The sequence below is a fragment of the Leucopleurus acutus genome, assembly GCF_964270905.1.
Source record: "Leucopleurus acutus genome assembly, chromosome: 7".
Lineage (NCBI taxonomy): Eukaryota > Metazoa > Chordata > Mammalia > Artiodactyla > Delphinidae > Leucopleurus > Leucopleurus acutus.
This window is the reverse complement of record NC_139150.1, coordinates 9,147,587-9,170,418: the sequence shown is the minus strand read 5'-3', so window position 1 is coordinate 9,170,418 and position 22,832 is coordinate 9,147,587. Positions and strand designations below refer to the sequence as shown.

At 46.8% G+C, this 22,832-nt stretch overlaps 1 protein-coding gene across 1 annotated transcript in view; it reads left to right on the top strand.

The window, feature by feature from the left end:
• MVB12B (multivesicular body subunit 12B) overlaps positions 1-22,832 on the top strand; it is a gene marked incomplete at its 5' end in the record, with an annotated part of 158,382 nt that overhangs the window by 96,891 nt on the left and 38,659 nt on the right. The gene's annotated exons all lie outside the window — the stretch shown is intronic.

Sequence of the window (22,832 nt, the reverse complement as noted above, 5' to 3'; positions counted from 1 at the left end):
TTAAAACTTTGGAAGCTAATTTTTTGCTGAGTAGCGTGGACCTCTGGAAGCACAATTTATAATACAGCTTCTGCCCTTTGCCACCGAGAGCTGTCTGATCGTGCTGCAATCCCTGGTGCTCAGAGTACAGAACCACTGTCCTTTGTCCTCCCGTCCCGGGAAGCTGCTGTGTGGGTGGGTGTCTCCGGGCCTCCGTTGTTTTATGGGGAACTGGCAAGTCTGAAAAGCCCAGCCCAGCCCGGGAGTGGCTCTCACAATTTGTTTCCTTGCATAAACCCCATAGTTTAATATTTTTTAATAGGAAGCTGCTGTGTAGTTGGGATATTTAAACAGTTATTAACCGAATGACAATTAACAGATTGCATAGACAGATTTTCTTTTGAAAACCTCTGAAATTGAGTACAGTTTGCAAAACTATCACGACCTAGTAATGACAATGAATTTTGATTTCCCGGAACTGATATTAGACTCCTTATTAAACTATGTGCATCTGCTTTTAATTTACTCCAAATAATTGGAAAATGCAATGAAGCTTTCCAATTAAAGCACGGCTTTATGCTGTTTAATAATACCCCCATAATATTATAGCTTATGAAGTGACAGGTGAGTTGGTGTATGAATAAAACATAAAGCCAGCAATAAGGGACAGAAAACCGGAGACAGTTGTGGGGATTTTAAATGCTGGATGTAATTTGCATATATTAATCTCTTCTTTTCAGCCTTATCAGGCGTTCTTCAGTATTTGAAGTTAAAATAGCGTTGACAGGCGGGAGTACGCTTAGTTTTTTCAAGGATTTATTACTTGTATAATTTCTGATCTTTAATAAGCAGATATGACTGATCCTCATAGTTCTATAGAACTTGGTTAATTGTTCCAGATGGCGTGTACTGATTATGCAAAATTACTTTTCACACCATTTTTTTTGTGATGGAGTTTGGAGTAAAATTAAATTTTTTATAGCCTTCTTATCATGCTGTTTTACAGTGGTTTTTCCACAGAAGTTGAATTTAATCTACTATATTACATTGACCAGCACAGTTATTCTAATGTAGCATTTTGTGATTTGACAAAGAATAATAGAACACATTGCTCATTGTTCATTACTGTGTCCCTAATAAAAAGGAGCTCCTGTGTATAGCACATAGCTGTTATTTATGAAGAATGCCTAATTCATACAGTTAAAAATGCAAAATTGTACTATGTAGTGGTTCCTTTTGGGGAGAGAATATCTGGGAGAAGCAAATGGAAATAGGCTTGTTGCTACAGATTTTACATGCTGGAGGCGGGGTCTTCTTTTAATGACCAGAGTGTTTAAATTGTGCTACTTTCTTCTTCTGTGAAGGAGAAAAAAAAAGCCGAGATAATCTCATTCTATTAAGAGAGGTGTCACCAGTTGACTTGTCTTGATTTACATAATCCCAGAAGTCTTTCATAATTGAATAGCATATATAAAAGGTGGTTATACTTTGGTATAAAGTATCCAAAAAAAAGTCTAAAAAGCTCCAATGATAATTCGTCTCTTAACGTTTTCTACAGCGTTAATTTTTGCAAAGCATCTTGCGCTGGTGTCAGATCCAAGTCCAGGCTCTGCGTGCTACTGGGTGACATTAATCTAGGCTTATCCCTGTCCAGGTTCTCAGATAACATTCTCTCTACAGTTGAGCTGGTAGTGGGATATGATGGACTCAACAGATGCACCCCAAAATGAGATTGTAAGGCTCTTATCTTGATACAGGGGTAGATGCAGTTTCTTTCCTTTGGGAGAACTCCCAAGAGCAGGGGGAAGCGGATAGATTTTTCTGTTGCATGAAGAATCCTGTTTGGGTGCATAGTATTTTAAATACAGTACATAAAGAAGAAAAGCATTTCTAATGGATATAATCTGAAGTTTGACTTGTTTTCAAGAGGCCGCTGGGTAATAAGTCTTATCAGGATTATTATAGACTCGGGATATACATTTCTATTTCAGATAGAGTAGAATCCCTCATACAGAGAGACTCGCAGATCTTTCTGTGACCCGACTGCTTGCTCTGGGCAGTTAGTTCAGTTCTGGGCATCAGCACCTCACACCCACCGCCGTCCTCCCGCAGGCCCTGAGAATGCTTCCTTGTTTGAACAGACTTGAGGTGGATTTGGATCTGTTTAAAAGGTTCAATCCCCTTAGCCCTGGGGGAATCAAACTTTTTAAAAAAATATCCTTCTACTAGCAACACTGATTGCTCTTCACAGCGAGGGCCCCGGAGTAGAAGCAGGACTTCACTGATGCCTCCATGACAGGCTCAAGGGAAACAGACAAACAGAAGGTTGCAGACCTCAGAGGTCAGAGGACGTCTGTCCAGCTGTCTGCTGAGGGTGGGAGCACACGGTGCAGGGCAGGGGTGCTGTCTGGGAGCGTGGGCTCTGCAGAGGGCCCAGGAAAACAGATTCAGTTAGCTGCCCAGATGTTACCACTGCCAGTGTTGTGTAGATTGTACTGTGTTCTGGTCTTCAAAATATTTTCGGTTAAGGTCTACTTTGTATCTAGTCTAGTTGTGAAAGAAGTTAAATGGTAAGGTAAATATATTTGGCTGCCTGTAGTACTGGAATGACTAATTAAACCAAGCATAAAGAAATGTGATTTGGAGCCCAGAGCACTTTCAATAAGCAGTACTAACTAAATTCTGTATTTGCTGTACCTCCAGAGTACTTCAAACGCTTCAAACCTTTCGCATGCCCTCTTTTGTAAACTCAAAATGTATTTTGTGAAAATGAAAATTATATGAGAAAGAGAATGCATAAATCAGACATGATTAAAAATATTTGTTCTAACGCAGCAATAATTTCGTAGTAATGCTTTCATCAGTATAGCTTAAGGCTACATTAAGTGGACAGACTTTATATGGGTTCTCTAATTTTAATCTTCAAAATGCTATCTAATGTCTCATTAAGACTTGCATATAATGTATCTTAAGTACAGTCATTAAATATAGTTTAGGGAGATTTATGTTCAGATATTGCTTAAAGATGTTTTAATAGGCCCATTTACTCTGATGATATTAATGAGCTCTTAATACAGACTAAGCTTCTAAAACTAATGGTAACGACTCCAGCCTGAACACAACAATTTGGGCTTAGAACCTGGTTTGCACAAGAGCCCCCAGGTCAGCCCTGCTGACACGCAGAGTCAGGGCAGACCCCCTGTGGAGCCTTAAGTTTTGGAAAACGGTCTCCCCTGACTTGGTCTGACTGCTGACCCAGACGACTCCCTCCTTCTGCCAGCCCTGAGCACAGCCCCACACCGTGCACAGGACATGTGCTAATTTGGCCAAATCGTCTGTCTCCAAGGTCATCTGAGTGGCGTCGACGCCCTTGGCGGTATCGTTGGGGCACGGGAGGGTTAAAGTGGGCTGTTGCTGTGCTTCTCCTGGAAGCATCTGCCAGGTGAGGTGTGCACAGCCTGGCAGCGTTACGTGAACAGCTTCGATCTGCCGTAAGTGAACTGTAAAAGGTCGCGTGGGTGTGCTTTCGTAGGCATTCCTAGTGACTGAAATATACATAATAAAGTGGTCCTGCAAATTCAAAATTGGAAAGAAAAACCCAGCCCACCAGAGTCTCTGTGTGCCCCGCGCTTGTGCACAGTCATTCCCCAGGCCCCACTTCTAGACGTGTCACAAAAAAATCTCTGTTGGTATTCCCTTTTCTTTCAGAGAAATGTTGAAAAGCACATTTTTTGGCGGGGGGGGGGGGGGGGGTGGGGGTGGGGGTGGTTTACAATTATTTTAGGGGAAGAAAAAAAAAGAACCTATGAGTTCAGAGACTTTTCTAATTACTAAATTGGTTTGTTATAAAAAGATAATAGCAAATTTCTTCTTTTCATAATTGGACATTTCTTCCCTGTAGGCTAATGCATGCACGGCCCCTGCGTGCACAATAAGTTGTGCTTCTGAAAAGCCATAACTAGCTAATAACAGCTACAGTGTCATCAGAGAGTAATGGTGTGCTGATTAGCATAATTAATGACAAATGGTGGTACAGAATCGGTGGATTGGTTTAGCGGATGATGAATGCGGCGAGGCCTGGGCTGGGACCTGCCAACTAGGCCTCGCTGGCTGTCAGCCCTTCTGTTCTCGCGGAGGCAGCCCTCATTAGTCACGATGGGAGGTGCCAGTTTGTATTCTGTTTGGAGCACAGAAAACTTAATAATCCAAGCAAATGTGGCTTTCCCATTTTCCTCTGTTTTTACTCCCAAAACTCTCTTCTCGCCTGTTCCCACTGTGGCTGGTCCATGAGCACACAGGTCCTTCGAGACGCTGCCCTGATCCTTGAAGGGGGAACACAAGGTAGCGTAGTGGAGGGGGACATGTGTCGCCCGGCTCTCCTCTGACCATAGATGAATTACTTCTGCTAGGAGGACTTCTGCTTGTGACTCTGTTTATCTGGGTATTTATAAGGGGAAAAGAAATGAACTGGGTAAGCTATACATTCTGTCCTGAAATCAGACGAGCACATTTATCTTTGACTTGATTAATCAGACCTAATTTGCATTCTCAAATGAGACTGATAAAAATGGATTTACCTTTTAACCTTTAGAGGGGAAAAGTATTTCTCTGCAAGGTTTCTAGGACTATCTTTCCTTAACTGATAAGAAGCAACTCCTTTATCAATAAAGATGAAAATCCTTAATTTGCGTTAGTGAATGAGACTAATTATTATATAGTTAATTAGCATCTGGAAATGAGGATTATCTTAATTACAAAGCACAATTTCCCTAACAGCTACAAAACTGTAAGTTTGATCCGTGTGGAAATTGGTAACTGTTATTATGTAATTAGTGATAACATTAATAGTACAGAGTATTTAGACGTCATTTGCATATGCAAATGTAATTTACCTGAGCCAAGCAATTGGACCATTAATTATTAGAACGTGACAGAGCTGAGTGAAAGTTCTAGATAGCTAAATGGTATCCATTATGCAGAGAATCTAAATTATTGTCATAGAGTAGGTAAGCACCTTTCATATTTAGCTGGTCAGAGTGGTTTTTGTTTTAAGAAGATTCAGGAGTGGGAAGGTTAAACCAGGACACTTCTCTGCTTAGGGAAATAGCTGGCCATGTAGTCATCTCCTTGACTCTGGTTTCCCCATGCTTCTCAATATCCCTTGAATCTTAGATGTACTCTCCCTATATACCTTAACATTTCTGAATATTGGCTCTGTCTTACAGTTGATGTGTACTCTTAAAACAGTTACACACACACATGAGCGCAGTGAATGATGAAGTTGACAGTGCAGCTTACAGTTGGCAGGGGAACATTCAGAGCTTTCTGAATCTTATCTGTGTAGTCCTAGGATCTCCTCCCTTCGGAGCTGCTTCTTTATCTGCATCTCCTCTGGTACCCATCTACTCCCTCCTCAGGCCGTAGCAGTGTTTCCCAGAAGACGGGGCGCGTGCCCGTGAGGGAGTGTGAGATGCGGATGGCCTTTAAAATTATCTTATATCAACCATAATAGCATATCAACAGATAGTATTGTTGAGAATAAGATTAAAGCAGGTATATTAATCAGTCTTTGCTGGGTACTGTTGCAGTCAGCAAACAACCCCCCAAACCTTGGTGGCTTACCATACCACCATTTTGTGTGTCACTCAAGTTCCGAGTTGGTGACCACAGGTTAATGCTCCATCTGTCATCTCTTTCTGGGACCCAGGATGCAGGAGCAGCTCCCATCTGCAACGCGCTGTTCTCAGAGTAGAGGGGAAGAGCAGGAGACCTGGAAGAAACACCCAGTGGCTCTGAAAGCCTCTGGTCAGACGTGGCAAGGCGTCCAGGCCAGCCAGGTCAGTGTGCGGGGTGCATTCTCCTCCCCAGGAGGCCCTGGCCTCCCACCTCTCACAGGGGAGTGGGAACACACACCCAGGAATGGTAACTTTGAGTTTTAAAAAGTAGTTCAGAAAAATTAAATTTAAAAGGATAAAAATAAAATGGGATTTTTTTAATTTAAAAAAATTTTAAGTGAGTTTTCAGGTGTAAAGAAAAATATAAAGTCAGCAATAATACTGGAATAAAAATAAGTGAATCTGGGACATGAGATACTGTTTCCTGAAGTGTGGGAAACGTTGGCCTAGAGTGTCTGCTGCTGATCGTCAGCTCATCAGGAGCTTGAATTCTCCTGGGACGGTTAGGGAGTCGCTCAGGGATTTTCACAGGTGTTCCAGTGTGGCGGAAATAGCACTGCCCTCTGGGATTTAAGGCTCATTTTTGACCACTTCCAAACTCGAGAAAGTCGCTTCCTTTGCCTGGGATTCAGTTTTCCCAGCTGCAAAATGAAGCTCTTGAGCCAGGTGGTCCTTCTTGCTGCTCGGCCCTCCCACCCCCCTTCTGAGCACCTGTTGAGAGCCAGGTACCTGCAGAGACTGGAACAGAGGTGCTCCAGAAAGTTCTGCCTCAGGGCTGGTGGGACTCAGCGGTTCCCATAAGAACCTAAGAAAAAGTTTGTTGCTAGACGGAACAGTTCATTGATATTTTTTATCAAAATAGACACAAACTTTTCTGATTGATAAAAGTAGAAAAGTTGGAAAATATATAAAAGCATAGGGCAGAAGATAAGTATCACTCATAATCCCGTTATCCAGAGAAACAATTATTTTAGGGTATATATCATATATATTTATATATAAAAGTATATTTCTACCTAACCATCCATTATGGGGTTTTATGTTAGATTTATTGAGGTATAATTTACATACAATAAAATTCACCCTTAAGTTTATTGCGTATTTATTAAAACTATAATGTGTACAGTTAATGAGTTTTGACAAATGTCAGATCACATGATAAATGTCATGTAACTACCACCAGAAGTAAGATATAGAATTTTTCCATTACCCCCCAAAGTTCTCTTTTTCCTGTTTCCAGTCATTTCCTGCACCTCCCCCCAAGTCTCTGGCAGTCATTCATGTGTTTCATGTACCATAAATGGAATCATACAGTGTGTAGTTTTGTTGTCACTCGGTGTGATGTTTTCGAGATTCGTTGTTGAATGTCTCAGCAGCTCCTTTTTATTCCTTAGAATGTCCGCTCCATCTGGAGACCCGCTGCTTTTTACTCATCATTTCCCGAGCCTTCCTCAGGGCGAATTGAACGTTTGCACAGTCTTCCTCTTGGATCCAGTGCACTTTTTCTAACCAGTCCTCTGTGACTGGATACTTCTGTTGTCCTCACTTCTCAAAGTTATACTTTGGTGAGCATTCCTTTAGATGAGTCTTTGTTCCTTAGGTTAAGTGTGCATTTTTAAACATTTTGATGCGTAATGACAGATTGCCCACCAAAATGGTTGAATCCATTTACACTTCCACCTAACCCTTGCTTTCCCTGAAGCCTTTACCAGCTGGCTGTTGTTTTCCCAACTCCTTATCAATTTGGAAGGTGAGATAGTGAGCGGGCTGTTCCCCGTGTGGCTTGGCCACCCGGATCCCTCCAGTTCTTTCCTGTACCCACCCTCCCTCTCTTCTGTTGAAGTCTGGCTTTTGCTGATTGAGTTGCAGCAGCTCCCTAAGGACAGGGTCTTTAAGGACGTGCTCTCATGTTACTACTGCCTTTTTCCAGTTTGTGGTTTGACCTTTAATTTTGCTTTTCCTTTATTTGTTGTGCCTTTGCCATCACATTTTAGAAAGACCTTCTCTATCTCATGGTGTATTCTGGTACCTTCCTTTTCTTTAACATTTAAATCTGAATTTCTTCTATAACTTGATATACGACATGAGATAAGGATCTAACTATGTTCTCCCAAATTATTTATCATTGTCCTGGTGCTACTTATTAAATAATCTTGTTTTACCAACTTACTTGAAAACAATCTTATATTAACCTTCGTTGTCTACTGTGATATATTTTGTGGCTTATGTCCTGTTCCGTTGGCTTGAATGCATATTCTAATGAGAGAATCACACCTCTAAGTATTATACATGTGTATGTTTTGATATCCTGTCTTATTATTCTTTGTAGTTGATTTTCAAAATGTTCCTGGTAATTCTATCTCAACCTTTTACCCAGTTGACATTTGGAATCACTTTAAGTTCCAAGGAGAATACTTTCAAGATTTTGACTGAGAAAATATTGAAGTTATAACTTAATTTGGGGAGAATGATCATCTTTAAAATACTTGATCTTTCCTTCTAGAAACGTAATACGACACTCCATCCATTCAAATGTTCTTTTATATCATGCAGTAAAGTATTACAGTTTTCTTCCTGATTATCTAATTCCTAGGTTTTAAATTTGTTGTTGGTGTTGCTTTGTCCATTATGTTTTAACTGGGGATTGCGTATATATATTTTAAAAGGTACTGTTGGTTTTTGAATATTCATTTTGTAACTGGCCACCTCTCTGTTTGCTTGTTATTTCCAGTAGCTTCCAACTGATTACTTGGGTTTTCTCTGTAGACAACAATGTCATCTGCAAATATGATTTTGTCTCTTCAATAATATTTATACCTCATTTCTTTTTCTTGCTTTATATTATTGGCCAGAATATCCAAAGCAGCAAATGATAGTAGCAATAGCTTGCATTCTTATCTGGTTCCCGACCTCAGTGAAGATGTTTCTAGTGTCCTGCAGTCAGGTTTAAGGTAGGCTAGTAATTTAAGAAAGAGAGGTTGATCATACTAAAGGAATGATTCTTCTATTTCTATTTTCCTGGGAGGTTTTCTTTTTTTAACTTTTCGTTTGTTTTTTGTTTGGGGTTCTTTTTTTTGTTGGCCTCACCGCACGGCGGCATGTGGGATCTTAGTTCCCTGACCAAGGATTGAACCTGCACCCCCTGCATTGGAAGTGCAGAGTCTTAACTCCTGGAATGCCAGGGAAGTCCCAGTTTTTGTTTTTGTTTTTTTAATTCAGATGCTAATTTCAAGTTCATATAAAAATAACTTCAGAATCTATCCATGTATTATTGTATTCATACTCATTTAATTTATTGATATGAATCCTTTTATTTTGATGATTTAGCATTTAGAAAATTATTGCTATATTTCTGAAATAAATCTTATTTTACTATGGTGCATTTTTCTTTATGGCACTAGATTTGAGCTGCTGTTATTTAAGTTAGGATTTTGGTATTTTATATGTGAGGTTGGGTTTATGCTTATTAAGATATTTTTGAGTGATCTAAGAATCCGTTTTTTCTTTCAAATAAAAGAATATTTTTAAAATATTTTAATTTCTGTTCTTGGGGGGAAAAAGAAAATGAAAAAACAATACCCTGTAAAAACTAAATGGAGTTGGAAGCATTTGGGGGAGCCAGGGGTACTTTGGGAGGAAGGACAACAATTTCAATTTCTTTCACAGTGATTTTTTTTCAGGCTTTCTGCTTTTTTTGGTCAGTTTTGTCATTTACATTTTCTTTGAAAGAAAAATCAGCCCTTTCACCTAAATGTTAAAGTTTAGTGGTACAAAATTGCACCTAAGAGTTTATTTTGATTTTAAAAGTATTTTAAAAAATACCTGTGGTCATATATAGCACAAATGGGCTTTTTTCTTCCTTTTTCTTAGTCATCCTTACTAAAGATTTGTTTTATTTATCTTTTCAAGTAACCAGTTTTTTATTTGCTTATAAAGGCATTAGGATTTTGCTTTACATTTCATCATTTAGTTTTATTTTTATTAGTTCCTTTTTTCTACTTTCTTATGGCCTATTCTGGGTTCTTTATATAGCTTCTTGGGTTGAAAGGTCACCTCATTTGTTTTCAGTTCTTTTTGATTTTTTGTAAAAAGTATTCAAAGCTATATAAATATTCTTGTGTATTGCTTTGATGGTAGTCTGTTATATAGTACTCCCATTTATAAATACATAATAATTTTAGTTTTGACTGCCTCTTTGACTTAAATAATAGGAAACTTTTTTTTCTGAGTGATTGGGATTTTGTTTAGTTAATTTCTAATTTTATTGCATGGTGGTCAGAGAATATGACCTCTATAATTTTTTTATTTTTTCACATTTATTGGGTCTTTCTTTGTCACCTAGTCCATGAACCGTTTTAGTAAATGTTCCATCGTCACTTGAAACTATGTCTCCTTTCTGTGAGGCACAGTGTTTGACGTACACACTACCGTTCTTTGATCAAATAGGAAGAATGGATCTATATCCGTATGCATGTATCCATCCATCCATCATGTTTGACCAAAGATGGTAGCGTTTATTGTTTTTTTAATTTCTTCTTGTGTCATTATCATTTCGATCATCGGTTTTGTTTGTTTCAAAGTGGTGTTATTCAGGCCGTGAAGGTTTATGACTGTGTATTTTACCTTTCATGAAAATAAAATGCCCCCTTTTTGTTCCAGTTTGTGTTTGGGGCCTTAAGTTCTATAATGTTCTTGTCCCACGTTGGCTCTCAAGTTCTTAGCACGGGCCCTGAGGCTGTGGGCCTGGTCACTCTTCCCTCTGCTCCGGCGGTAAGGGTCCGCAGGGCGCTGCCCACAGGGCCCTTGCTTTGGGCTTCCTCCTGCCCCAGAGAGCCTTCCTGTCCCCTCCACGTCCTCCCCAGCCCCTGCCCTGCGCCCTAGCCCCAGCTCTTCCCAGAAGCCATTTATCCCTGGTGACTCCTGTTGCCCCCTGGTTCCTTCTACAAGTGCGTCCAGCCCACCTTTGTACCCAGGCGTGAGCACGGTCTCTCAAGTGTCCTTTACGTGAACGTCAGCTGCCCTGCATAGGCTTTGTCCACTCCTTGTGGACAGGAACTCTGCTCTCAGAGTCTCCCATTCCTGGCACATGGTACCAAGTCTAGCCCTGCTCAGTCTTTCTTTGCCACATAGTTACCTTGTTACTAAAGGGGCTCATTGCTGCTACTGGCTGTTCTGTTCTTAGAGAGCAACATGAAACACCAACTATTTCATCTTTCAAAAATTACTTTAAGACCCTTACTCTAAAACTTTGATCATCGGAAGTGCTATTGAAGCCTTGCACATTCCCTGGCGATACTCCAGGGACACACACAGGAATACCAGGCGCGGGGCGGGGGCTGGGTAGGGGAGAGCACGGGGGCTTTGGAGACCCCCGCCCTCCAGTAACTGTGGCTGCTCTCATTCAGGCTCGCAGGGCTCCCTGCACCCGTGTCACACTCGGGCCGTGAGAATTCACGGAGCCGTCCACTCATTCAGCAAGCAGTCACTGAGAAGCTCCTGAGGGCCCAGCCTGGGGGCCAGGTGTGGTAGGTGACACACACAGTGCCTGGCAGACCCTGGGGACGGTGGGCAGGTGCTCAGCGTGTACCACCCACCGCACTGCTGTGACCCACCACCAGAAACGTTCGAATCAGACGGTGGGAATCAGACGTGTTCGTCAGCTTGTGGATATGTCATTGAAGAAGGCTCGGCGGCCACAGGCGCACAGCGCCACGTCCAGAGTGAGCCTGGCAGGTGGGCACGGCCCCAGAGAGCCGCGGGTGCTCTCTCTCAGGCTGGGTGTCTGACAGACAGGCACAGCCTCCCTGGCTTCCTGTCGTTAGCGTGGTTTCGGATGAGAGTGGATGTGCCCCAGCGCCTCCTCGCCAAGGCTCATTTCCACAGGAAGGCAGAGGCTCATCCTTCATGGTTAAGAGTGAGGACAGCCTATAACTGGGGCAGATTTAGACACTTCCTACCTTTCCTGCCCTCAGACCCCAGAATTTTCTGAACCTGGAAGGCCTGGCCTGGGCCCAGTAAGCCCTGAGCCCTGTGGGCAGCTGTGCCCGGGCTGGGATGACGGCTGCATCGTCACCCACACTGCGAAGGACTGGCTCCGCCTCTCCTTGGACCAGCCGTCCCACGGAGGAGCAAGTGACACGCTTCTGTTTGGTTTCAGGAATAATAATATTCATTGAGTGAAATTGCTTTGCTACAGGAATTTATTTAACTGTTATTCCCATTTTATAAATGAGGCACAGAGGTTCAGAGAGGTTAGTGGGTTTCCCAGGGTCAGACAGTAAATCATGACGGTGCCCCAGGGTGCGTCCGTGGTGCCTTCTGCAGAATTCCGTCGCAGCCTTTCTCCATCTCCTCTTGGTTTCAGGTTTCCTTCTCGTTTCCTGGACTGGATACTCCATGAGGAAAGTGCTCGGCCTTGTCAGTCTTTGTACCCCCAGCCTCCTGGTGTTTATAGCTTTGACTGCGAGGGCTCTGTGGTCAAGTTCATACCGCCTTTCGGTCTCCCCTCCGGCTGACAACCTGTGCCACGGCACAGTGGCAGCAGTGCGGCCCAGGCGGGCAGGCCCACTAGGTGATGAGCGCTGCAGGTTACCTGCCTTGTGTAGAGCCAGGACCCCAGGCCCTCCCTGGGAAGGAAGGCCTGGCTCCCAGGGAGGTGGTGGGGAAATTCCATTTCCTCTCATTAGGCTGCCTAACTGATGGCCTGCTGAGCTTGCAGATCTGTCCAGGGACTGGTGGACTCTCCCGCGTGCTCCCAGAGCAGCCTGGGAAGCCGGCCCCCGGCGGTGTGGCACAGATGGCAAGCCCAAACGACAAAGTAAACTCCAATATGTCTTGGAGACATTGTCAGCCTGCGGCTTATTTGTCATGTCACAGCAGCCTCGTGGATCAGGGACGCCCCCCTCCCTGTCCTGTGCCCTCCCTGTGTGAGGATTATTTACAGGAAACTGGTTTTTGTAGGTTGGGGGGAGGGCACAGCGACGGAGCGTTTCCAGAATAGACGTTGGTCATTTTGTTTCATGTTTGGGAAGTGAATAATAATAACAAGAACAGATAGTTACCTAGCATTTATGAAGTGTCGGCCCCTATTCTGAGTGCTTTACCCAAACCATTTCTATACTCCTAACAGCCCTAAGGGGTGTAGGTATCATTAATCCCAGCTTACAGATACAGAATTGAAAGCACAGAGAGCTTCGTTAACTTACCCATAGTCACACAGCTCAGGCAGGCTGGTCCAGCAGCTACTCAGTCGCCACACTCCAGTGTCCAGTGTGTGGTGGAGGCTGAAAGGGCAGTTGCCCCTTACTCGGGGCTGGCACCCGGGACTGAGGTCACTAGGGCAGCTGCGGGATCCCAGGGGCGTCTTGCGGGCCTGTGGTTGCAGACCAGCCACTCTCTGCAGCCTGAAATGCGAGACACTACGGTAGGGGCGTCTGGACCGTCAGGCCTTTGTTCCACCCCAGGTTGTGGCCTAGCTCCTCGCTGGTGACATCTTCGCATCACTGGAAGGGTAGGGGTCAGAGGAGGTGCAAGGGCCCAGGGGGTCGAGTCTCCCCCAGCTCTGCCTTTCACCCCAGACTGTGATCAGGAGGCAGGCCCCTCACCATCTGGGCCTCAGTTTCCTCAGCTGTAGAAACAGAAAGGGAGGCACGAAAAGTGTCCTCGGAGAATACAGTGAGGATTCAACGAGGTGAATGGCCTGGCCCACAGTGGGAGCAGAGCGTGGGCTGGGGGCGGCAGTGAGGAAGAGCCATCGGGGCCGCACGGTGGCCCCTGCCGAGGGGATGACCCTGAGGGCTGGCTGCACCTGTAGGTCCTTCGGTGCTCTGAGGAGGGGCCCGGGCGCCAGGCCACAGCAGGGCTCTCAGAGAAGCAGGCCCGGGAGGTCGAGGTGGGACTGCCCTCGCCCCTGCCTTCCAGAGGCGGGAAGAGGAAACACTCAGGGCCTGGCTGGGTGCCCAGCATGCACCTGACTTACGCACAGATACCTGATGTATCTGTCTTTCTGATTTAACTTTAAAGATACGCCGTTCGCACAGCCTCTGGTCACAGGTAAGCAGTGAAAAGCAACTTAGGTGAACCGTGTGATCGTCCCGAGCTGTTTGCTGAGCTCACTCTGTGTAAATGCCAGGCCAGTTGGCTAACTGGAGCCACCTGGAATGTCCCGGGCTTGGTGGTGATGAGAGTCACGCTGCTTCACTCCTCGGACCCGCTTACCGCTCGTGTGACGGTTTGTACAAGAAACCCCGTTCCCTCAGCCCCTGTGCACAGGGGAGCAGGGTAGCTCGTCAAAGCCTTGTGCAGACGTTCGAAACGAGGTGCCTCGTTTTCCTCTGGAAGATGAAGGAAGGAGAGAGGTTACGGAGTGCCCGGGAGGGTCTTCATGTCATGTGTGCCCATGAAGCTGGGCTTCATGCTCGTGTGGCCGCGTGCATACACGCAGGTGCACACCTGCACACGACCGGGGCTCTCGAGTAGAACTTGCGTTGTTGCTGGTGTTGGGTGTAGACCTTTCAGCCAGTCGTTTATTAAACCCTGAAGCTCTGCTCCCCACCAGTCACTGCTTGATTCTGGGCCGTAAAAGGCAGAGAAGGCGGCCCTGCCCCGGCCAGGGGCTCTCCCTCAGGAGGCGGCACAGCTCTGCTGTGCACGTGGGCCTGGGGCTGGGGAGACGTGTCCCCCACGGAGCACAGTCTGTGTGGTGATTTGGGGACAACCGCAGCAACAGATTTCATGGGGCCTCCAGGTGGTTTGGCTGTCCTGGAAATTGGTTCTATTCCAAATATTGCTGGAAATAACAGGGGAGCTGTCAGCCTCTGTGCTGGTGAATAGGCGAAAAGGGTTTCAGCCAGAGAAGGGCAGAGCTGTCAGAACCCTCTTCCGCCACGCGTGGGCTCTCTCAGACCTGTGTGTTTGGGGTGCAGTGATTTGGGGTTGGGGTGAGCTTTTTGGCCGAAGTGCTTGCAATAATAATTGACATAGTAATTGAAATATCATAGGAGGGAGGAGGGAAGAGAAGTTCAAGGGTAGGTGCCGACTGAGGCCAAAATAAAAGCACCGTGAAGCACGTAGCGCTCCAGGCCTCTCTGCAGGCCGCGGTGCAGCTCTTTCTCTGGGACGAGTGACCTGCTAGCATTGGGCGGGGGGGCGGGGGGTTGGCTGCAGGACAGCGTGGCTTCATTTTAAAAGCCCTGGACTCGCGTCACAGCTCTGCTCCTAGGACAAGTCACCTTCCAGCTTCAGCTCATCTTCTGTCAAATGGGGATTGTGGGACAGACCACAAGGAAGATGTGCTGAAGTGCCCGGTCAGCTGTGAGACGCGTAAGGATGGAATCCCGATTTCCCCCGTGCAGCAGGCTTTCACTGAGCATCTGTTTTTGCCTGTGCCAGTGTCATGGACACAAAACCCCGTGAAGGCGCCGCCTCCCTGCGAGCCCTCCCCAGGTCAGCTGGTCCTCGGCATCCCTGCCCACAGGGTGGGAACTTCCTGGTGCGTGAATGGTGCTGGCAGCGGCGGGGGGGGATGAGTGGGGGCGGCCAGGGACCTGGCCAGGGCAGCAGAGACACCCCGAGGGCCATCCCCATTTGCCCCTGCCACGTTCTCAAGTTTGGAGTTTTATTGTCAACGCTACTGTTGGAAATTTCCGTGACTGTTTTCTGTCTGTCCCTGCGGACTGTGAAGGAACTGGGTTGCCAACATCACGGGCCCTGTGTGTGCCTGGGGCTTCGTGGAAGAGGTCGGTAGTCACACATGTGGGGCTCGAGTGGTCTCTTTCTTCTCACTGTGCCACTTTCTCATCCACACACGTGTGCGCATATGCACACACACGCATGTACACACATACGTGCACACCTGGCCCAGCCTTCTCTTTGGATCATCAGCGTTACCAACCCAGTCACCATCCAGGCCCCGAGAGGGCAAAGCGAGATAGAGAAGACGAATGTCTCTTGTCCCATCACGGAAAAGCTACGCCAGGAGGAGATGCAGTCAGTACAGCCAAGGCCAGGCATCCAGAGATACACATGCAAGCGTGTAGCTCTGACCTGGTGCGACTCACTGCCCATTAGCGCCTTCCCTTGGTGCCCTCAGTAGTTTGAAACCATCTTTCTATACCAAGACGTTGCCTCTCTGCTTTTATTTTCAGACTTCAAAGATTACTTCTGAAATAGTTTTTTCCTATGAAATTCCAGAGGTTTTACACATATGTGAAAGGAGGAGTTTGGCTGTTAAAATGTGTTTGTCTGCCCCTCGGTTCTCTTAACTGCAAAGGTTCTGAGACTGCCCCACTTCGTTCCCTTAAATGTTACACCAGCTACCTCACCATCACGTAGCGCGTCGCCCCAGCCTCTTCCCAGCGTCCCCCAGGCTGATTTCTGTTCAGCTAGAGCCCCATGGGGCAAAATTGATTTTTTTTTTTTTTATTACTGGAAGAAATGTTTTGTATTTGGGCACTGTTCACAGCTCTCGGTCCTCCCATGAACCCCAGTCTCGGTAACTGAGACAGCCAGTGTCCAGTGCTGGGCAGAAGGGGTGGTGGCCCTGGTCATGGCCAAAGGGACTTCCCGTCTAAGCGTAGGGGCAAGTTTGCGGTGGCCGGGGGTGTGGGCATGGTTGATTTTAACCCCTGCATGCTGTCGCCCCACAAAGACCCAACTAAATAATTGGGGTGAGGGTGGATTTTTGTGCTTCTGGTGCTCCGGGTTGTGTTTTTGTGGTCATGGGTGATTCTAGAATAGTGAACTTTGATAGGTCATCTTGACCATCTCGTCTGAATACAGTAATTAGACCATAAATGTTTTGATGGGACGGTTCCCCAAGACATTCCCGAATGCCCAAATTTAGAAGCAAACAGCTCTTCAGCACATAATTTCTCCCACAGAATCCAGTCATGTAAAAGTGGCGTGTGTTGGTGAACCTTTAGAACTAACAATTCTATGAATAAAAACTGACATCATTTATAAAGTTCTTAAAATAAATTTTGTCATTTAAGTAAATTCCTCCATATATTACATCACCATTAATAATAATTTTAACTGTGGGTTTTGTTTATGTAAAAAAGAATCGGGCCAAGACCCAGGCTTTTGCTAATCAGGCTGTCAGTGTACTTGGCCCAGGTTCCCATTTTGCCCCTTCCTGCGCCCCAGCTCAGGATGTTCCAAATGATGGCGTGAATCCAAAGACAGTTGCCGAGGGAGTTCCCTGGCGGTCCAGTGGTTAGGACTTGGCGATTTCACTGCCAGGGCCTGGGTTCAATCCCTGGTCGGGGAACTAAGATACCGCAAGCTGCACAGCGCGGCCAAAAAAAACAATAAATAAATAAAAGTAAAGACAGCTGTGGAGCCCAAGGAGCAGTTGTTCTTAGGCCACATGGAACCCAGAAGCTTCCTTTGCTCCGGGATATTGGGTCTGGGACGGTGATTGCTTCCAACAGAGGCCAGTTTCACCTGCACCACGTGTTTCTCCTCAGCCCTGAAGCCAGGTGGTGATGCCATCACCAGCAGCCTCCTCTGCCCACAGTTCCCTCTCCGACTTCCCTTTGTAAAATACACGCGACAAAAAGGCCTCCAAAAATTCTCAAGCTGCCTTTAGTCTTGGAAGTGTTCCCGGGTCCCTCCTTTAAAGCTCCTGAACCACCTTTGAGAATCTGTACTTTCTGTGAATATCCTCACACCACAGGTCACACAGCTCTTCAGTCTCACCCAGGCTCCTTCCTCTTTCCCTTGGCGAGCAGTCCTCGCGTGGTCAGCGCCTGGCTGCGCCGGAGTCCAGCTGTGCCCTGGCCCCACCTCCCAGCCCACTCTGTGATTAAACCCAGACCCCTCTCCTCACCCTCCGAGATGCCCCTTCGCTTTCTTAGACCTGTCTGACTCCCCCTCCCCCTCCCGCTTCCAGCACCAGCACCAGCACCAGCAGGAGGCGCTTTGTGGGGCTCAATTTTTTTTAATGAAGAAAATTCAAGAAAGTTACTGCTTTGGGGACTTCCCTGGTGGCACAGTGGTTAAGAATCCGCCTGCCAATGCAGGGGACATGGGTTTGAACCCTGGTCCGGGAAGATCCCACATGCCGCGGAGTGGCTGGGCCCGTGAGCCATGGCCGCTGAGCCTGCATGTCCGGAGCCTGTGCTCCGCAACGGGAGAGGCCACAACAGTGAGAGGCCCACGTACTGAGAAAAAAAAAAAAAGAATTATGCTACAATATACTGATCTGAAAATAAATAAAGCTCTGAAGGCACCGTCTTTAAAGCACTAACAAAGGCCGGGCTCACCGGTGCCCACCCTCCCTGCCTCCCCCGTCTGGACCAGCATGTCTCCCATGGCGGTGCTACTTGTCATCTCGAAGGGTGCGATTGCTCTCCAAAGAGAGGGCCCCTGTGGTCGGCTTCCTGAGTGAAGGTGCCCTGGATGAGAAGCAGTGACCCTACGATCGAGACTACCTGCCTGGACTTTCCATCTGGGGCTCCTATTGAAACCACTGTTTTTTCCCCTGCCTGTGGCATCTGTGATCTCGTGTAGCTCCGTCTCAGCGGCTCTGTCTCTTTGAGGGCCCCCTAGCAGTCCCCCAGATGAACCTGTGATACACCTCACAACCTCTAAACCTGGCAGAACTCCACCGAGCCACGGTGGCTTGCTTCGGCTCTGCTCAGACCTCCTGACAGAGCAAAACGAGGCCCTGACCGCCGGGTGGGGCCCGGCACTCACTGCCTAACGAGGTGGGACCTGGGCGGAGGTGCCCTGGGGCCTCAGGCAACCTGGGCTTGAGCTCTGGCTTTGTGGCCACCTGGCCTGAAATGTCCCTGTGAAAATCATGAGACTCTGACCCACGTGTCTCCACCTGAAAAGGGGGGGCATTCCGCAAAATAGGCCACCGAACTGCTGGCTTGGGCCTTCCCACGTCCCTTGACTTGTTTATCCTCAGAATTCTAACACCCCTGTTTCAACTCACATCAGCTGCGTTTTCAGCTGCCCCGCCGTATGCCCCCAGTGCTCCACTTTTACTGCACTTCCCATGTACTGTGGAAGCGACTGCCTGGACCCCATTTCTTTCCACATCCGCTTCTGTAAGAGAGGAGATTAGAGGGAGCCAGGGGTAGCGAAGCAGCTAATGTCAGAAGGGTCGGCATCCCCCTGGGTCCAGGGCAGCAGAGGTGGGCAGGAGGGCCAGGTTCCAGAGATCCCTGGGTAGAATTAAGAGGCACCGTGGCGTCGCGGGAAAGAGTCAGACTTCGGGTTCAGTTCCTCCTCTGCATCTTGCTGGCCATGTGCTCTCAGGCAGGTTGCTTACCTGCCCTTCGCCGGAATGTTTCTTGTAAAATGGGGAGGAGGAGGATGATCTAAATAATAATAATATATAAGCTCACGGGATTGTCATGAGAACTCAGTCAGTACACAGAAAGCACCTAGACCGGGGCTTGCACAGAGCAGTTCAACTCAGTGTGAGCTGCCACCACTGACTGCCCTCTTTGGGATTTAAAGAAACTGATGACAGATGTGAGGGAGGGGGCAGGTCCCTGTGGCTCCAGGCCCCCGGGTGGGTGGTAGAGCCGATCACTGCTCACCGGAATTGGGAAGACGAAACAGGAAGCTCGCGAGGAAAAAGAGATCCACCCTTGCTTGCTTCTCTTTCCGAGAGGGCAGAACAATGCCTGCTGCCTCTGCCACGGTCCCCTCGCGGGCTCGGCCACGTGCAGGCAGAGCCCCCGCGATGCCCGCCCGCCCGCCGGCTGCGCTGCGGCTCTTCAGGGATTGCGGTCTATTGTCTTTGAATCACACTGCTGGGGAGTAGTTTGCATAGATTCCCAAGTTTGTAATTAAAACAATTGAGAAACAATTTTCACTGTATAAAAAAAAAAAAAGAAATCTCTTTTAAGCAGATGTTGTGCTGTGAGCCCTGTAGAAATATTATCTTATCATCAACCCAGCACAGTTATCTCAAAGCTCCAAAGAAACTAAGGGAACATCTTTTCTCCTAACCCAGCATTTTTTTAGCGCCTAATATCATTTCACATTTAAAGGTGACAGCAATATCTTTAACGTTTTTCTATTGGATTAATAACGTTTAATGTTCAAAGCAATAAAGCGAAATGTTTTCGTGAGGCTGCTTTATATCACTAGCGGAAAATTCAAGTTAAAAAAAAAGACCACACACACAAAAGTAATAGACGTTGAGAGCCATAAACTCAAAAGGGAGCCTGGGCGTGGAAGTGGTGTCTCGAGCTGGAGTTCTGGGTGTGCAAGGCGTGAGCCCCGCCCCGCCTGGCGCCAGGAGGGGCCTGTGCACTTGGCGTGAGCGCTCAGCACCCTCACCCTCTCCCCCAGCCATTCATCTCCCCCCAGCAGCGGAATATGACAATGTTAGCATTTTTCATTTCCCTGACGTTACCATTAATAAAGCAATGATCCAAAAGGGGCTTTGCTGAGTCTGTTCTTTATGCTCCCATCACTCACGACTAGATAATTTCACACAGGATCGTTTTAAAATTAAATGACGATAAAAACGCTCTGCTGTTCTGTGTTCACCAGTTCATAGAAGTCTATCAAGTCATTAATGTGTCATGACAAACTGCTCGATGGATACAAGAGTAATTAATTATTTGAATAAATAACAAGTTGAACTTGGGGCTTTGAACCACAATGACATATGCATCCCATTAAGGGCGTCTTAGAACCTTTTCAGGGCGCTGGTATGAAGAGTTAAAATGCAGGCCAGCGTATTGGAAATGATGAAAAACAATTTCGTAAACACAGGGTAATAATTTTACGAGGAGAAAGCTGAAGTGTCACGTTTCCATGCCCACATGGAGTTCGGTGTTAAAAGTTCTCCGGCTATGGCCATTTCAAGATACCACTTCATCAGTGATGATTTCAGAGAACAATTATACAGATTTTCATAATCACCATTAATCTCTGCATATTTTTCAAGATGATTACAGCAATTATTATTTAGATTTCTCTTTTATATGCCCATTGTAGAAAGGAACAAGTGCTTATTATACTGGATATTTCAAAGAACCTTGGATTAAAATTCTTTGTCATCTCCGCACTCATTATTTCAACTCATGTTGCCTCTGAAAGTTCATCAGCTCTAGAAATGAGAGCAGTATTAGCAGGCTCTATTATTAAATCTTAAGGTTGAGCTCAGACGGTGGTTAGCGAGGATGGCTGAATTGTTCGTCTGTGGGACTGCTGGGTTCAGTTGGAATTACTGTCAGGTGGCGGGAGATGCCCATGACAGATGTAGTCAGAGATGGGTGGCAGCCTCACACCTATTTTCCGTGATAGACTTACAAAGTGAGCTCACAACCAATATTTAGAGAATACGTTTCTGTGACATGCCCTTTAAAGGTTAATATTAAATCTGAAATCTGGGTAATTTGTGGCATTGTACTTCGGGGACGCAGCAACCAGATAGAAGGGAGCCCACGCCCAGTTTTCCACGTCAGATCGGGGTCAGCCGAGGCGTCAGTTCTGTCTGTGGCCGCTCGTTTTCCTCACGTTACCGTGGTCCAGGGAGCTTGTCCACTGGAGCTGAATTTTGGAAATGTGATGTACTGTTTTCCCGAGAAGCTGTTTCCCAGGGAAAAGTCCCTTGAACGTTCTGCTGATTGGAAAGGCACCTCTGTGTCGGTCAGTGTGCCCGCCTGTGCCCTGTCCCAACTACAGGTGGTAATTCTGTCCTCTCCTGTCATCGCGCACCCTCTGTGGGCACCACCCTCCTCACAGATGCTGCAAGTCTAGCTACATGAAGGGGAGGAAGCCCAGGCCTTTGGTTTTGAATTGGGAAGTTCAGTGTTTGAGAAAAATACAAGGTGTAGAAATGGGGTTTTTTTTCTTTTCAAATTAAGTTTTATTATAAAGTTACAACCTGGTCGGAAGGCACACAGGCAGTGCAGTCTTACGTAAACATAGGTCGGATTTCGACTGTTGTGAGACTTCCCGTAGCAGGTCGCTCTTCATTTGGTCCATGTCTGTCTGTCACTGTGGCGGGGCTTTTGGAATCACTGGGCATCTTGGGGAGGATGTAGCCTGGGGCCTCCCATGGTGGCTGCCCCTCCAGGGCCCACCCCCGACCCCAGGGCTCAGGGCCTTGGCTCCGGGGCACTCATCCTAAGTTCTCCTGTTCACTCAGGGGCGCCCAGGCCCTGGGGAATGTGACCCCACTAATCACGATCAGAAGATCTCTGTGCTGTGGTACCAGAGTGTCACATTTTGTACCATTTTCCTTTAACCTGTGGGCAGTCTTTTTTTTCAAATCTTATAATTTATAACGAGGTTATACCTTTCCAGTTTGTGTGATGCTCAGGCCTACTATCCTGTTGTTAAAGTACTTGGGCAAACAGACAAGTAATCAAAAGCTTATTCATTGATCAAGGAATCGGAAGAAAAGGAGTTAGAACGTCTCCGTTTCACAGAGTCCTAGAGAATTCCCATCTCGAAACACAGCTTTCTTCGGAAAGGTGGCCTTGCATCATTTATCTGTCCATCGCCTCATCCTTGCAGGCCCTGGGCTAGCCTGGAGCTTGTCATCTGGGGAAAGGCATTGGGATGGATGATTGCAGCAGAGAGGCAGTGGGAGCAAGGCCACTGACTCCAGTGAGTGACAGCTCGGAAGGTGACCCACATGGGTAACTTTCAGCTGGTTTGGGGGGTTCACAGGCAGGAGTGGGCTCTCCAGGCCGAGCACACAGCAAGGAGAAGGGCATATCGCATACAGAATGCATGGCTTGGTCAGGAAATGGTGAGGAGGTTGGCGTAGCTAGATCCCGAGGTGTGGGGAGCCAGGGTGGGAGGGCAGCTAGACCACAAAGCTAGGTTGGGGTCAGCCTGTGAGGGCCTGGGCTGAGGCATTTGGACATCACCCCTTAAACCTGAGGAAACAGTTGAAGATTTTAAGTAAGGGAATAGCCTAAGGAGACCTGCATTGAAAGCCAACTCCAAAGATCCCTGGGGCAGGTATGTCTGTCTGGGCCACTGAGGAGAGAGCCCAGAAGACACCATGAAGACCCCGCGCATGCTGGCTTCTTAACACCTTCCAGCTCTGCGTACCTTCCGTTCACATGTTCGCCCTTCTCGATTATACCTTTCTGCTTCCATCCTTGGATGACTCCTTCATGCCACGTAGGGAGGTGTTCCCACCTCTTCCTCAAGTGGTGGGAAGGCAGTGGATTGGAAGAGCTCCCT